General features: G+C 40.6%; 1 protein-coding gene across 1 annotated transcript in view; it reads right to left on the bottom strand.

The window, feature by feature from the left end:
- ky (kyphoscoliosis peptidase) overlaps nt 1–11,855 on the bottom strand; it is a 74,305-nt gene extending 62,450 nt beyond the window's left edge. The window contains exon 1 of the mRNA XM_008106378.3: nt 11,759–11,855. The gene's annotated coding sequence lies outside the window, so the exon portion shown is untranslated. The remainder of the gene's footprint in view (nt 1–11,758) is intronic.
- Between the last annotated feature and the right edge of the window lie 5,046 nt (nt 11,856–16,901).

The raw sequence follows: 16,901 nt of genomic DNA, 5'->3' as shown, positions 1-16,901 counted from the left end.
AATAAAAATGAAATTATTCTGTGAAGCCTCTATAGCTATAGCCCGCCATATTTGCACATTTCATTTTCACAGATTTTATTATTCACAGATTCGATTAATATGTTCTCTCTAGGAATCTTTAGGTCTTTCAGTGTGATTCTGGTGGAAGGTGACCATAGACTTGCACCAAAGGGCCTACAGATTCCTAAAGGGGTTTTCTCTCTGGTAAAAAAGGTGTTTATTTACAATTTTCCCACTTTTATTGGGAGGGCTGTTTCTAACTCCAGTGAATGTGGGGGATTACATCCCACCTATGATTCCTAAAAGGGAGAATTTGAAATATTTTTCATTGAAGAGAATATAGGTTAACAGACATTCATCACTCCCCATTTATTTTTCTTGCCATAGGCTTAAGCAACCACAGGTTTACATTCCCAAATGGGAAATGTGCACTCTGTATCAGTACAGAAAAAGCATACTCTGTTTCTGATGGTGTTTCCAGTGAACAATTTGCAAGCCAATGTGCATTGTGTAGTGTACTGATGGACAGGGAAATCGGACCCTAAAGCCCAAAGGCAGCCAGTTCAAGGAAAATGGTCTTGTCAAGTCAGCAGGCCACCAATTAAATGCACTGGGAAGGGAAACCATGTTCGTCTCTGTTTAAAAATGCCTTCTAAATTAACTGCAGCTCACCCGCTATGCTTCAACTGTACAAAGACGAGTTTGAGGTTGAGGGCGTGTAACATGAGCTTGGAAGAGTCTATTAATGCAAGCTTTTAACTCCCGTCCTCTGACTTGCTGCACTTTCTCTCCTCTTTATGGATGCAAAGGCAGTTTCCAGCAAGCTCTGCCTTGTGCTTGTTGAAGGCTTCTGACATCCCCCTAAGATCTTTGCTGGCATTTCCCTTTAATTTCTCAGGCATCCACTGTGACTAGTCTGACTTTCCCAAGGCCTTATTCACTTTTACCTGGAGTGGGTGGAAATGCTTGCACATTTCAAAACATTGGAAGCTTACCACTTGTGCATATTCTTGAAAGCTCTGCACTTGAAAAAAGCTTTGGCTCTTACTGTATATCACCCCCAGCAGGTAGTTTGAAGAGTAAGGAGGGATAATGAGAAAAAACTCCTACTGCTGAAAAGCTACTAACTGATGAGGGAGGTAAAATTCCAGGATCTTACTAGAAAGAAATACTGAGGAAGCTGGAAGCAAGGATGGTCTTGATTCTGCACCATTCATGCATATGGCCACTGACTGGCTAAGAGCACCAGAGCCTTTTTTTTACTCCATCACATTATCTCATTTGTTGCTGCCGCTGCTTCGGCACCCCTGCAGTCATATTGTTATACTTAGCATAACTATGTTCTGTTTACCATACATGCCCTCTGACTGTCCAAAAACAGTCTTTGTATTTTGTGCTCAGCAGAGAGGGGGCGGGGTGGGTAACAATTCTGTGGCCCAAAGGCATGTTTAAACCAAAGGGCTGGTGAGCAGCTGGTGTTCTCAACTTTGCCATTTGTTTACGTGGCCTTTTCCAATGTCTGTGAGTGCATTCAGGGGCACACATTTAAACTGGATGGGGAGTGAAGGAACAGAGTAATGTTATTAGAAGCAGTTGTTAATTCCAACAAGCTTAATTTAGTTAGGCGATGCAATCATATTACCTTTGCCTTGTTCAAAGTACAGAATATTTGTTGTGGGAAGAGAATGTGGAAAATCCAGCAGAAGCTTAACTGGGTTGTTCAATCACTCCCTCTCCTCAGGGAAATTTTTATCTGTTGTTGTTGTTGTTGTTGTTGTTGTTGTTGTTGTTGTTGTTGTATGTATATTCATGATCTCTAACATAACATTCTTTAAAATATTATAGGCCTGCTGAGCTTTGATTTCACAATGTGTGTGACATGGCTTGGGCAGGAGTCAAGCCTGAGACTCCCGGGAAGTGAGCGTTAAAAGTCACAGTAGCACATTTTGAAAAGCAGACCTTGATCATGATAGGCTTTCATCACCAAGTTTCCAGGGAAAGTCCAGGGTGTAGAAGTCAAGTACTAAGGGGACTGGCTGGGAGTTTAGTATGTTAATTTGGAAAAGAGAAGGTTGAGAGGGGACATGATAGCCATGTTTAAATATTTGAAAGGATTTCATATTGAAGAGAGAGCAAATTTGTTTTCTTTGGATCTAGACTACAAGAAGGAGCAACAGACTCAAGTTGCAGGAAAAAAGATCTCACCTAAAGATTAGGAAGAACTCCTTGACAGTAACAGCTATTCAATGTGAAATATGCTGTCTCAGAGTGTGGTGTAGGCTCCTTCTGTGGAGGTTTTAAAGCAGAAACTGGTTAGCTGTCTGTTGTGAGTGCTTTGATTGTGTATTCCTGAATGGCAGGGGTTGGACTGGATGGCCTTGTGGTCTCATCCAACTCTATAATTCTATGATAAGGATGCAGACAGCTTATAGCTGTTCATATCATTGGGTCAGCAGGTGCAACATACAGGGTACAGATTTGGGCTAGCTTCAGTGACATATAGCGCTTGTTGATATAACTTCACTGGCTATTGGTTCATGTCCAGGTAAAATTCAAAGTGCTGGTTTATAGTGCTGGGCTATCTAAAAGGTTGTATCTATCTGCCAGTGTCTTAAGATACTTGAGGAAGGTCTTTCTCTTGGGTCCTTATCACACGATCCTTTTGTAGCACTATTATTCCATTTGAACTGCAATAGCAAGATCCTATGCAATTCTGGGGTTTGTAGTTTGGTGAGACTTTACACTCGGGCTGAAAATTCCCTGCCCTTCGCTAAATTGTAAACCCCAAGATTTCATATGATAGACCCACTGTATTTTTAGTGGAATCAAAGTGCTATTGTAAGTAATGTGATAAAGTCCTTGGTTCAACCACCATCAGATGGTGAAGACAGGATTTTCTTAATGGCTGCTCCAGGACTCTGGAATTTACTTGGACAGGAAAACAGGCTGAAAGTTGTCATTTTACCAGATTTATAGCTTTCTCTGCCAAAGAGTGTTTGTGCCCTCCAGTCTAAACATCTCAGTATTTCAAAGCATTGAGTCCAGGCAATTAAAGTGGTGTCAAAACTGCATTAACTCTACAGTGTGGATGTGCTGTTATTTAGTCATCTATTTATTGATAGACATGCTGCCTTTCTAGGGCCACGTCCTCATAGCAATTTATGTACAAACATATATAGCACAGTTTTAAAATCCAACCTGATTTTAAAAAATATATTGTTTGCTTTAAAAAATTTGAAATATATTGAAGAAAATGAACACTTTTTAAGGATTAGAAAAAATGAGTAACGATTCTCATTGGAGATTTGATTTGCTCCTCTGCAAACATTTTTATCAGGAGATAAGAATGCACATTTCCTTCCTTCTCATGCCTATTTACTCCTTTTTTATTGTCAGCTCCCGACTATGTGGGATACCTACAACAGATCAGAAAAAGTCATAAATGCCTCATCTTGTGCAAAGCTGGCAGATTTAAGGGTATAAGATTGTTGTATCTAGCTTTAAATTTGGCAGTTAGAGACAGAGAGAGAGATTAAGGGAGCTTGTGTGTAGGAGAGGAAAAGCTGGAGAGATCAAGGGCCACCTGATACACTAGTTTAAGGGACTTTTTTAATGGAAAAAAATATACAGTAATTGGTGAAAATATGTATCAACTAAATTGGAAGAAAATTCCTCACCAACACTTGAAAAGTTTAAATCCTGTGACCTCAGTTCTGGTTTTTATAGTACCCAAAAGCTGAGGAAAGTTAACTGAAGCAGATTTCAGGAAGCGGTCAACTTTCCAGTTCAAACAGCTCCACTGGCTGCCAATAAGTTTCTGGTCTGAATTCAAGATGCAGGTTATTACCTATAAAGCCCTCAACAGTTTGGGACTTGCCTATCTTTGTGACCGCATCTTCCTCTATGAACCTGGGGAGATCTTCTGGGGAGGCTGTTCTTTTGCTCCCATCCCATCACAGGCATGGCTGGTGGGGATGAGAGAGAGGGCCTTTTTGGTGGTGCCCCCCCCCCCGGCTCTGAAACTCCCTCCCCAGGGAGATTAGGCTAGTACCCACCCTGTCCATGTTCCATAAAATCTAAGACAAGGATGATCTTCTGTGCTTTTGACTAGACAATCCCCTAGATCAGGGATCCCCAAACTTTTTAAACAGGGGGCCAGTTCACGGTCCCTCAGACCGTTGGAGGGCCGGACTATAGTTTTTTTAAAAAACTATGAACAAATTCCTATACATACCTTATTTTGAATTAAAAAACAAACAAAATGGGAACAAATACAGCCTCAATGTTAATCATAATTATAATAAAAATAATAAAGAGGGTTGTAAGAAACCCCTTGGGCCATTTAGTCCAATCCCCTTCTGCCTTTGTGCACCAAAAGCACAAGCAAAGCACCCATGACAGATGGTCACCCAGCCTCAAAGTTCTGACAAAGTTCAGACTGACAAAGTTCTGGAACACAACACACCAGATATCACAGTTGTGGAAAAGAACAAGGTTTGGATAATTGATGTCGCCATCCCAGGTGACAGTCGCGTTGATGAAAAACAACAGGAAAAACTCAGCCACTATCAGGACCTCAAGATTGAACTTCAAAGACTCTGGCAGAAACCAGTGCAGGTGGTCCCGGTGGTGATGGGCACATTGGGTGCTGTGCCAAAAGATCTCAGCCGGCATTTGGAAACAATAGACATTAACGATCTGCCAACTGCAAAAGGCCACCCTGCTGGGATCTGCGTGCATCATCCAAAAATACATCACACAGTCCTAGACACTTGGGAAGTGTTCGACTTGTGATTTTGTGATATGAAATCCAGCATATCTATCTTGTTTGCTGTGTCATAAAATAATAATAATAATAATAATAATAATAATAATAATAATAATACACACAGTCCTAAACACTTGGGAAGTGTTTGACTAGTGTTTTTGTGATATGAAATCCAGCATAAATATCTCGTTTGCTGTGTTATACTGTATCTTTGTACCAATAATAATAATAATAAAGAGGGTTGGAAGAGGCCCCTTGGGCCATTTAGTCCAACACCCTTCTGCCTTTGTGCACCAAAAGCCCTAGCAAAGCACCCCTTAATAATTAATAATTAATTAAATAATAATTAAAATACCATTATAAACAAGCAAAGCTTTGGAAGGCGTGCACCAGGTGAGGGAGGAGGTGGGAAAGCTACGCGCCTTTCCCTCCTCCCTTGCGCCGCATGCGCCTTCCTCAACGGAAGAGGAGGGAGCCATCGTTACGGGGGCCGGATAAATGGCTTCGATGGGCCGCACGTGGCCCCGGGCCTTAGTTTGGGCACCCCTGCCCTAGATAATTTGGCTCCAACTAGGACCTAAAATCTTGGCCTGGCACTATACTACTGTTCTCTACCCAACAATATTATGCTCCATGTTACGTTGCCCTCCATCCCTAATTTTGCCATCTGACTCACTTTATCCATCAGCCCTATCCTCAAAATTGATTTGCACCAGTCTGTGTACCCATGCCCAGAAACTGTTTGTTCATTGGTTGTTGGTTCAATGGTTACCTTAAACTCTGTTATAATGTTGTTGTTTTATTCTGCTTTATGATATTGTTTTATGTAGTTATTTTAACTATGTTGATTGGGCCCATCCCCATATAAGCCACCCTGAGTCCCTTCGGGGAGATAGAGGTGGGGTACAAAAATAAAGTTATTATTATTATTATTATTATTATTATTATTATTATTATTAAGTTACATTTTTGGACTATACCAGACTCCCCTAACAAGTATGGCATATTAGTCTCTGTTGCTTCTGGGAATCTGACACTTGCAGTTAAAAAAAAGAGAGAAAGGTTTCCAAACTTTGATTTTCCTTTTTTCAGAATGTACAAATCATCACATGCATCAGGGGTAGTGCCCATCCACATCTTCACCCTCAACCATAATATGACTGTCCTATGCCAACCAAGGCATTCCTTCCAAGAAAGCTATGTTCTTCCTCTGTTATGCTGCCTGGACCGGAGTGCTACATAACCTTTAGGGACTGCATTAGGCACATACTGCAAGGTGCCAGAGTGTGGAGCAAGGCATGGACAGTAATTTTTGTATGCACGCAGCAACACACTTCGCACTCCCCAGGTGGCATTTTTTAAATCATGTGAGACGGGTGGGGGGTGGGGTGGGGATCTGCGCTGACAGCTCTTCTCAGCCAAGTCATTATGACCATCTGCTCTCAGCTGCACTGAGCCAAAAGCTTCTATAAAGAGATGGCATGCCACAGGATGTGGGGGCTCTGGCTGAAATAGGATCCCTGGAACCTTACAGAGGAGCTGACACTGTCTTTTCTAGCTATGGATGTCTTCTCTAAGAACATATCTAAATCACACTGTTATAGCAGATTGATAACCATTTTTAACTCTTGTGACTTACAGAAACTTGGAATTTGTAGTTTGGTGAGGTGCTTAGAATTCTCTGCTGAGAGATTTAATGCTCCCCCCCTAACTACAGCAATGCAGTCAGATACCATTTCAATTGCCATGGCTCTATCTTAAAAGACTGCCAAACGGCTATAACTGGGCCTTGTACATGCACACATAGAATTGATGCAATTTGATTCCACTTTAATTACTATGGTTTAGTGCATGGAACCATGAGAGTTGGAATTCAGTGAGACACGAGCACTCTTTGGCAGATAAGGCTAAAAATCTTGTAAAAGTACAACCCCAAGGCCAAGATCCTCTCACATCTGCAGAAATCTACCGTATACCTTGCAGTTTTAGACAAGTTTGCATAGGGACCACCAAACACAGCATTGCCCAAACATGAATCAAGGAACACGAAAGGCACTGCAGACTGACTCAAGCAGAGAAGTCGTCCATAGCAGAGCACCTGATGAACCAACCTGGACACAGCATATTATCTGAAAACACAGAAATGCTGGACCACTCTAACAACTACCATGCCAGACTACACAGAGAAGCCATTGAAATCCACAAACATGTGGACAATTTCAACAGAAAGGAGGAAACCAAGAAAATGAACAAAATTTGGCTACCAGTATTTAAAAACTCAAAAGTCAGGACAGTAAATAAAGAGCAACACCCAAAAAGCAGGGGAATTCCAGACAAGTATCAATCAGGGTCAGCTAACACCTCCCAACAAAGGATTCCCCCAGGCAGCAACCAGCCAGGCATTGAATCTGCAAGGCCATTAAATGCTAAACAAGGTAGCCATTTGCAACATTCACACCTGCCTCAAGCAGACAATACTTCTTTCTTCCACCCTGGACATTCCACAGATATATAAACCTCACTTGCTTAGTTTCCAACAGATCCCTCAACCTCTGAGGATGTCTGCCATAGATGTGGGTGAAACATCTGGAGAGAATGCTTCTGGAACATGACCATACAGCAACCCAGTGATTCCGACCATGAAAGCCTTTGACAACTCATACAACTGCAATTATTCCATAATATTTAGCCATAGTAGTTAAAGTGGTATCAAACGCATTCATTCCCCTGAGTTTCTGAGATCTAAGGAGCAAGCTATGCCAGATAAACTTGCTCCTTACCCATTATAAAAACAGGGGACTGATTCAGATGTTTCACCTTCCATGTGGAGGCAGCCAATATTGGCTCTATATCTTTATGGCAGTTTCAAATGAGATTGCCTTTGCTTTATGGCAGTTGCAGATGGTTTAGCATAGTGACCTTCTACGTTAATTTGATGCATATTGATATTTTAGAATTATGGATAGAACTTCTGTTTTGGGAAGGATTTCAAAAGGCTATGGAAATATCAATAGTACCATATCAAATATTATACGTGGCTGGATTCTGCTAGGTATCTGCAGAATTGAGACAAAGCCAGACTGTGAGAGCAGGTCTATCAGTGAGCCAGTTTTCTGCACCATACACTTTAATTCCCAACAAGCATACAGGGAAATAGAATTGCCAGCATGACTACTCACCACGCTGACTGAAGGACCCAGGAAGTTGAGGTCTTCAAAATAATTTTATGCATGCTAATGTTCCTTTACTTCATATGGACAATATAGAAGGGATTGCTGTATTACCGGTAGTAAAATTTTAATACTGAACCTGCTAACCATAAAGTAGAGAATAGGCATACCCCCTTTTCGAGTCTAAATGGCAGTGAAGAGCAAGATAATTTAGCTCTTCTGTCATTCACAAGGCTGCCTCTGTGTGTGGACAAGTATAGAAAATAATATAGCATAGCATACACCTCCTTTTTAGCAACTTTTGTTTAACTTGCAAGAGAGGGTAATTGAAATTAACATTTTTAATGCTACTTGTTATGAGACGTCTTCTTGTGCATAAAGGATAAAATTAAATATAAGCTAATTCGTTTAAAAAATGCAAGTCTCAGAGATGTGGGGGCTGCCAAATATAGTTCTTGTCTCTTATTAGTGCTGACATTTGGAGACTGTTTATTTATGGCTAAATATCATTTAGACAAGAAGTATGCGGAGGTAAATGGACCTCTATCTTGCAGGACTCCTGCAGAGATGGAGTATAATATGTCTACATTCCTCAGTGTACCAAGGCACACTGCTTCAATCAAATATGGTGAAAATAAGGGCAACTGCATCTGATAGCATATTAGTGCCCTCACATTTAAATTGCTCTTTGCCTGATGCATGCAATCATCTGAAATGATCACTAACCATTTGTGCCGTTTCCTCCTATCACCAGCCCTTTTTTCTTCATGCAGTAAAACAGACAATTTAAATTTGTTTGAAGTGCATTCACTTCTTCTGCCCTGCGATCCCTCACCCTTGTGTCCCTAACTTGATACTAATGGCTTTTTGCCTCATTAGCAAAGCCCTCGATATCCACATTCTCCTGGCCACATTTTCTGTTGACTGTGTGAGGCAGGGGTCCCCAAACTAAGGCCCGGAGGCCACATGCGGCCCATCGAAGCCATTTATCCGGCCCCCACGGTGGCGGCTCCCTCCTCCTCCACATGCCTTTCCCACCTCCTCCCTCGCCTGGTGCGTGCCTTCCAAAACTTTGCTTGTTTATAATAGTATTTTAATTATTATTTAATTAATTATTAATTATCAAGGGGTGCTTTACTAGTGTTTTGGTGCACAAAGGCAGAAGGGGGTTGGACTAAATGGCCCAAGGAGTCTCTTCCAACCTTCATTATTATTATTATTATTATTATTATTATTATTATTATTATTATTGTCATTATTGACAGAAGGACACAGTATAACACAGCAAATGAGATGTATATGCTGGATTTCGTATCACAAAATCACAAGTCGAACATTTCCCAAGCATTTAGGCCTGTGTGATTTATTATTATTATTATTGACACAACGACATAGTCTGACACAGAAAACAAGTTAGATATGCTGGATTTCGTACCACAAAATCACAAGTCGAACACTTCTCAAGCGTTTAGGACTGTGTGATGTATTTTCGGATGGTAAACACTTGGGAAGTTATTATTATTATTATTATTATTATTATTATTATTATTATTATTAACAACAACATTAAGGCTGGGTGGCCATCTGTCAGGGGTGCTTTGCTTGTGCTTTTGGTTGGACTAAATGGCCCAAGGGGTCTCTTCCAATTCTCTTTATAATTTTTATTATGATTATGATTATTATTAACATTGAGACTGTATTTGTTCCCGTTTTGTTTTTTTACTTCAAAATAAGATATGTGCAGTGTGCATGGGAATTTGTTCATAGTTTTTTTTAAAAACCATAGTCCGGCTCTCCAACGGTCTGAGGGACCGTGAACTGGCCCTCTGTTTAAAAAGTTTGGGGACCCCTGGTGTGAGGGATGTGTCTATGGAGCAACCCTCTTTGCCAGGTGAACTCTTGTATGGAAGTGAAGAAGCAGCAGCTCCTAATTCTTCTCATTGTAACCTGATATTTGCTTGTCCTCTCTACTTTTCCCTGACCCTGTTTCCTTTCCTGGATATTACCCAACTTGGAATGATCGAACTTTGCTCTTCTGAATAGGAAAGGTGAGCAGGCTGGATAGCAAGCCAGCTGCAACAAATCATTCTGACCAAGAGGTCATGAGTTTGAGGCCAGCCCGTGCCTGCGTCTTGTCTCTGTCTCTGTTCTATGTAATGGCACTGAATGTTTGCCTTTATGTGTGCAATGTGATCCACCCTGAGTCCCCTTCGGGGTGAGAAGGGTGGAATAGAAATGCTGTAAATAAATAAATAAATAAATAAACTCTATGATGGTTTGGCCAACAGAGTCTATTTCCCCCAGGCTCACCAAGAAGAAGACTGTGTTCAAACACAAGTGTGTGTTTTGTGCATGTGCAAATGGCATGCATGCAAATGTTAGTCTCAGCTGGAGTAGATTCATTGAATCAATGGCATTTAAATACTGCATCTCATTGCATAATAGTCACACTCCCCCTTCCTATGGGGGATGGGTGCAACTATTATGCAATGGCAAATATTACATGGTGAAAGGTCCCTGTGTGAGGGGCTTCTTTCACCACATAAGTCAGATAAGGTGCCGCCAAATAGGTGGGTGATGGTTCACTCACCCACATGACTGCTCCCCCAAAGTAAGCACCTGTGCAAGTGAACTAAGGGTGTAACTTTTATGCAGGGATTGGCAAAACATATTTTCTTCCCCAAAATAGGGGTATGAATTTTATGTGATGGCGACTATTATGCGATGATATACAGTAAATGCTGATTTAGGAAGTTTATAAACTTGTTCAGGCAGGTCTACTTTAATTCAGACTTTGAGAAGGCACTTGGTCCTTTTAAGCAAAAGTTCTGTCATACCCAGTGTGTTCATCTTAGAATGAAGCAAAACTGAAAGATAACATGGGGTGATGAGAAAAGGTGCAAACAAATTGAGTAGCTGGTATTCACTGGCTACATAAAATGCATAAACACATCAAGAATGGGATGGCTCAGAGCTCAGATCGTAAAAAAGAAAAACACACACTTGACTCAGCTCATGTTAAAAATAATTTCATTTCTCCCCTTTGGCTGAGAAGTCATGCTCATATGGACAAAAGGTGTGCTTTTATGTCTGGCAATATAGAAATGTATTGCTGAAGAATGAATCCATTATACAAGCTTCCAGGTAACCTTTTTTTGTTTTTACTAGCCCAGTTGTTCAACATTACATATTGGCAATCTATGTCAAAGCAACAGTCTGAAAGCAAAGGGGTATAGGCTGAATTCTGATCAAATGAGTAACTCAAAACAAGTACAGTGATAACTTGAGTTTAGAGTTTAATTTGTTCCATGACCAAGCTCTTAACTCACATCGCTCTTACCTCAAAACAAATTTACAGTTGAAATTCATTGAAATCCTATTAATCTGTACCCCCCCCGCCCCAAAACCACACCATTTTTTGTTACATGTTTTTAAATGAGAAAATGTACTTTATAAATAACAATAATATATTTTTAAAAACCCTACACATTCACATTAAACAATAAAAAAGAAAGATCAACTTTGAAATGGCAGAAACACAAAGTTGTGGCAAGGAAACACATTTGAGGCAACAAAATGTGTGTTGGGCAGTGTGAGAGCAAGGCAAAACCATTCACATGGAACAATAAAAAAGTAAAATCAGCTTTGAAATGGTAGAAGCACAAAGATGTGGCAAGGAAGCACAAAGTGAAGAGTCAGAAACATCATTTTCTTCATACTTTACTCATTCCAGCCTCCCCTCTTTCTTGCTCTCTCCCCCTCCCTCTCTCTTCAAGAAGCCAAACATTCCAAGAATAAACACCACACAAAATCAACTAACCTTCTCAAAGCAGACAGGAGCAAACAGCAATCTCCCAAAGCAGATAAGAGCACAAGGCACAGAGGTTGCTCCCTTAGCTCTGTACTCTCGTGCTAGCCCTCTCTCTGGCACTAGCTCATAACTCAAAATGCTGCTCATATGTCAAAGCGAAACAAAGGGTGCACGATGGCTTGTAACTCAAAATGTGCATAAGTTGGGATGCTCATAAGTAGAGGTTCCACTGTAGTTCATTACCTTTTCTTTTGGTAACAAGTGACAATGTTCTAAAAAGTAAATGTATCTGTGCTACTGTTTCAATATAGCAAAGTAATAATTCTTCACTACTGTATTTGTAAAACATTACTGTTGAGGGATTGTTGCGAAAAACGTGGCCACATTGGTATTTGAATGCTGTTGAAAAACACAGTTTTAAAGCAACAAACTACTAGTGCACTAACTAACAATGAGGAATAAAACAACGGTATGCAGTGAGTAGCAGAGTCAGCATGGAATATGAGCATTTCAGGATGCATTTATTATAGGACTGTCACTTGGGTCAGCAAGGGTATACTAGACTGGATATGGATTTAATCCAGCACCCCATACAATTGCTTATTTCTAATTACTAGGTTCATTTTCCCAACAGGAAGGCAAGTGTAAACCTCCTGTGGATAAAACTCTCTGATAAGATCACTATAAATCAGAGTTGACTTAAAGGCACAAACACCATGAAAAATAGCAAGTGAGTAGCAAGAATAAATTACCTTTAAACATCAGTGTTTCAGGGTCTGGATAAAATAGAAATGGTGAGGGTTCACTATTATTTAAATGAAGAAAACAGATTCTGTGTTGGAGAATGGACTACTGAGAGCTTTTTCTACCATTGGCCTTCCTTTAGTTTGTGGAAAAGAGTTTTTTTTTAAAGACAACTTTTATCAATCATGTTCTTATCAGTAACAAAGATTATATGAGCATAAGAGCAATTTTATGTCTCACTGCTGCAACAAAAACAGCAATGATTTTGTGTCACAGGAAAACTAGTGCTACAGCAGTAAGACTTTATTTGAGACAATGCTTTCTGGATTGTAGTCCACTGCATGTGGTGAAGTGTGCTTCTACTATATCTATGAAAACATAAACCACCTTTGTAGTGTTTAAGGTGCTGCAAAACTCTTTTTTAAAAGAAAAAAGAGATTGCTATCCACTCAATCAGACCTGGTTTTTGGATTAAAATTCCCAGCATGGTGTAACATTAGAAAATGTTGACAATTTCTGCTACCTTGGCAGCCACCTCTTCACAAAAAGCAACATTGACACTGAAAAACACCACCATCTGAGCTCTGCGAGTACAGCATTTTTCTGAATGAAGCAGAGAGTGTTTGAGGATTGGGACATTCATAGGGAGACCAAGATGCTTTTTAATAAAACTATTGTCCTCCCAACCTTGTTATATGCCTGCGAAATGTGGACTGTCTACAGATGTCATACTAAACTCCTGGAACAAATCCATCAGCGTTGCCTCTGAAAAATCCTGCAAATCTCTTGGGAAGACAGGTGGACAAACGTCAGCTTGTTGGAAGAAGCAAAGACCACCAGCATTGAAGTGATGATCCTCTGCCATAAACTCTGCTGGACTGGCCACTTCGTCCAGATGCCTGATCATCGTCTCCCAAAACAGTTACTCTACTCCCAAATGAAGAATGGAAAACAGAAGGTTTGTGGACAGGTAAAGAGATTTAAAGATGGGCTTAAAGCCAATCTTAAAAACTGTGGCACAGACAGCAAGAACTGGGAAGCCCTGGCTCTTGGCGCTCTAATTGGAGGTCAACTGTTACCAACAGTGCTGTGATATTTGAATAGGCACAAATGGAGGGTGAAAGGGAGAAACTCATCAAGAGGAAGGTGTGCCAAGCCTGTTAATGTGGATTTACAATTACTCTGACAAAGCCAACCCTGACCGGGACCGCCTTCCACCTGGAAATTGATAGCCTCACTGTGGAAGAACATGTGGGTCAAGAAGAGGTCTTCACAGTTGCCTACGGACCCACCACCAAAACCCTATGCTTGGAAGGCCATCCTACTTGGACACAAGTGATTGCCGATGATGAGTTGTAGTTAAAAAATAACCTAAATAACATATTTAGAAGCTTCTGCAAATCTCCTAGAGTAGTGGTCTCAAATATTGTGTTGGCACAGTGATTTCAAGTCGATTGATTTATATCCTCTAATGGAAGAATTCCATTTCCAGAAACAAATAGCACAATGTAGGTAAGTGGTGGCAACACATATGAACATTGGGTTGTTGTATGTCTTTCGGACTGTGTGGCCATGTTCCAGAAGTATTCTCTCCTGACTTTTCGCCCATATGAACATTAGTCAGGCAAAAGCCTTACAGTTATTTTCAGGGGAAAATAAAATATCATAATTCCATAGAGTTAGAAGACACCTCACGGGCCATGGTCTCAAGAATAGAATGGTTTTGTTATAGAAAGTGATCTTGTTGGAATTCTTGATTGAATTAGTTGTGAAAAGAACTGGTGGAAATCCACAACAACCATAATTTGAATAAGCAGAAAAAAATAAAGAAGACTCTTTATAGCCCCCCAGTGGACAAGGAAAGTCATTAAGATTTTTTCCCCTCTAAAACTACTACAAGCAATTTTGACCAACAGTAACTTTCTCCATATCTACAGATTCTGCACCCATGGATTCAGCTATACACAGCTTGAAAATATCCTTTCCCGATCCAATAAATAAATTTGGATTTTGTCATTTTTTTTACAATGCTGTATATGATATGGAACTTGGGCATCCGTGGATTTTGGTTTCTCAGTGGACACCAAAGACTCATTGTACATATTCTGGAGAACCAGAGGCAGGGACATTTAGCCCATACAAACAAACTATTTAAATGTAGAACACCACTACGTTATAAATTTAAAACAGAAATCTGAAAAAATACACAACAAAAACGAATAGATTTTTAATGAATACAATAGCCAAAAAATGTCAAATATTAATACATAGCATTTGAAGAATTTAGAGGACACTGAACCTTAGGACTGTATGAGATTATATGGAAACAATACAAGCATGTGCGTGAAACTAACCATGCATCACCAACATAGCAAAGAAGAGATTATTAATGTGGGCTGTATTTATTTATTTACGATATCTACCCCACCCTTCTCCCTGAGGGGACTCAGGGCGGCTCAGGGCTGTATCCCTATAGCCACCCCCCCCCCTCCTGGATCGGCCCCTCTTTTCAGCTTGAAGCTCTGGAAATGCAAGAGCTTCCTGAAAAATTAGAAATCCAAGAGATGCAAATAAATGATACAGTGACTGAGGCCTTTTCTACACCATCTCCTTAATCTGAGGACTCTGGAACACTATCTGGATCAACCATGATGGTGGTAACATGGACTGGGCAGACACCTCTGCAGTATTGTCTCTAGAAGATCCAGTTAGATCAAGGCTAGATTGGCCCTACTGGACTTTCCACTTGTCTTCCTTGTTGCTGCCATCGCTCCTTGTTGGCCACAGAGCTCTCTGAGAGCACCTGGCTGTTGCATTTGTTGAGGTCATAATAGGTCATTTGCATGACCAACAATGAGGTAATAGAGCAATCCCCTCCTCTTTGCTGATCATGCAGGCACCCAATGACATCAGAAGATGCAACCATAATGGCATTTACAGGGAGCTCTCAATGAATCCTCCTAGATGGATCCCCATCTTGTCATGGTGAGGGGGCTTGTGTGTTCCAGTGAACCTGTGGGTGAAGCCGTTGGAGTCATGTGCTCCCAGGAGATCTCCCAGGGTGGCAAAGTCACAGGGGAGGAACCAGGTCAAGCACAATCTGAAGTCCTCAGTGGCAGAGTAGGCGGACGATAGCATGTTAAAATGGCCATGAAGGTGGAAGAAGGCAGCAACAGATGAGAGGCCACCGACCATTGTGTTAAACATGCCATTGGATATGAACCTCTTTCTATGAAGACTGTATGTTTATCAGGTGTGCACTGATCTCCACACATAAATTCACACATAGGTGTCTTTTAAGAAAAAGAAAAGAAAACCAACAAAAGTCCCATGTCGATCAGTGAGTGGCGACGGAGGCAGAACTATGAAACCTGGAAGCCTCTAGCCACAGACTGGCACATGGGTGATGGATATGGATTCAGTCATCCTACCTCAAGGTATGACAGTTGGTCCGCTTTTTGGTCTCTATAGTCACTTATGGACCCACCACCAAGACTTTACACTTGGAAGGCAACCATATCCCCGGTCATGCGTGATAGCCTATGATGATGATGGAGTTCTGTGGCTGGCAAAGAACAGCAGCCATTGTAACACACAGATAACCCATCACCAATAAAATATTTTTCCCAAAAGTGCTTGTGGATCTCCCTCAGTCCCCTTAAGTCCCCCAGTTCAATTCTATGGCTGAAGTAAGGTTAAAATATAGGGTTCACAATTATCCATGGTTTTCAGGCATCCACAAAGGGTCTTAGAACATATTCTCCCTGTGTTTTTTTTTGGTTCACTGGATAGGTTTTTTAAAATCTTAACTTACACATTTAAATATTTCTGGGAGAATGGCAGACTCATACGGGAGAATACAGTTCTTTGGATTTCCTGGACCCAAGCCATACAGACATTTACACATCATAGTGAGCACTTTGAATATGGAGGTCATACTATACTAAATACTTCCACTTCCCCAACATCACATCTATTTTGGCCCTCAGTATAATAAAAGATGCTAACGAAATTACATTCAAGCCCCAACTGAAAGAGGTGCTGTAGGTGTAAATTATATGAATAATACTCATATGTGGTGGTTGGAAAATTTAAAGAGCTCTATAGTCTTCCATAACAGTTAAATATTATGCATTAACCAATTGATGTTTAGAAAGGCGGGGAAGAGTTATAAACCCTAATGATGGCAATTGCTAAGTCAATAAATTCTGCACTAAAAGCCTAATTGATCAACTTAGTTATTTAGTATCTCATCTAAAAGGATGACAGTTTGTATTATTTGGTCATAGACAAGTTACCGAGACACCTAACCTCTTGACTGTTAAGAATACATTCCTAGTGCAAGGCAGCAGAGAAGTGCTAGGAAAGGTTTTGTGCCATTTGCTCCTGCAATTAATCCCGTATCTTG

The sequence above is a fragment of the Anolis carolinensis genome, chromosome 3 (assembly GCF_035594765.1).
Source record: "Anolis carolinensis isolate JA03-04 chromosome 3, rAnoCar3.1.pri, whole genome shotgun sequence".
NCBI classification, from domain to species: Eukaryota; Metazoa; Chordata; class Lepidosauria; order Squamata; family Dactyloidae; genus Anolis; species Anolis carolinensis.
Note: the sequence above shows the minus strand (reverse complement) of the source record. Positions and strands in the feature narration are given on the sequence as shown.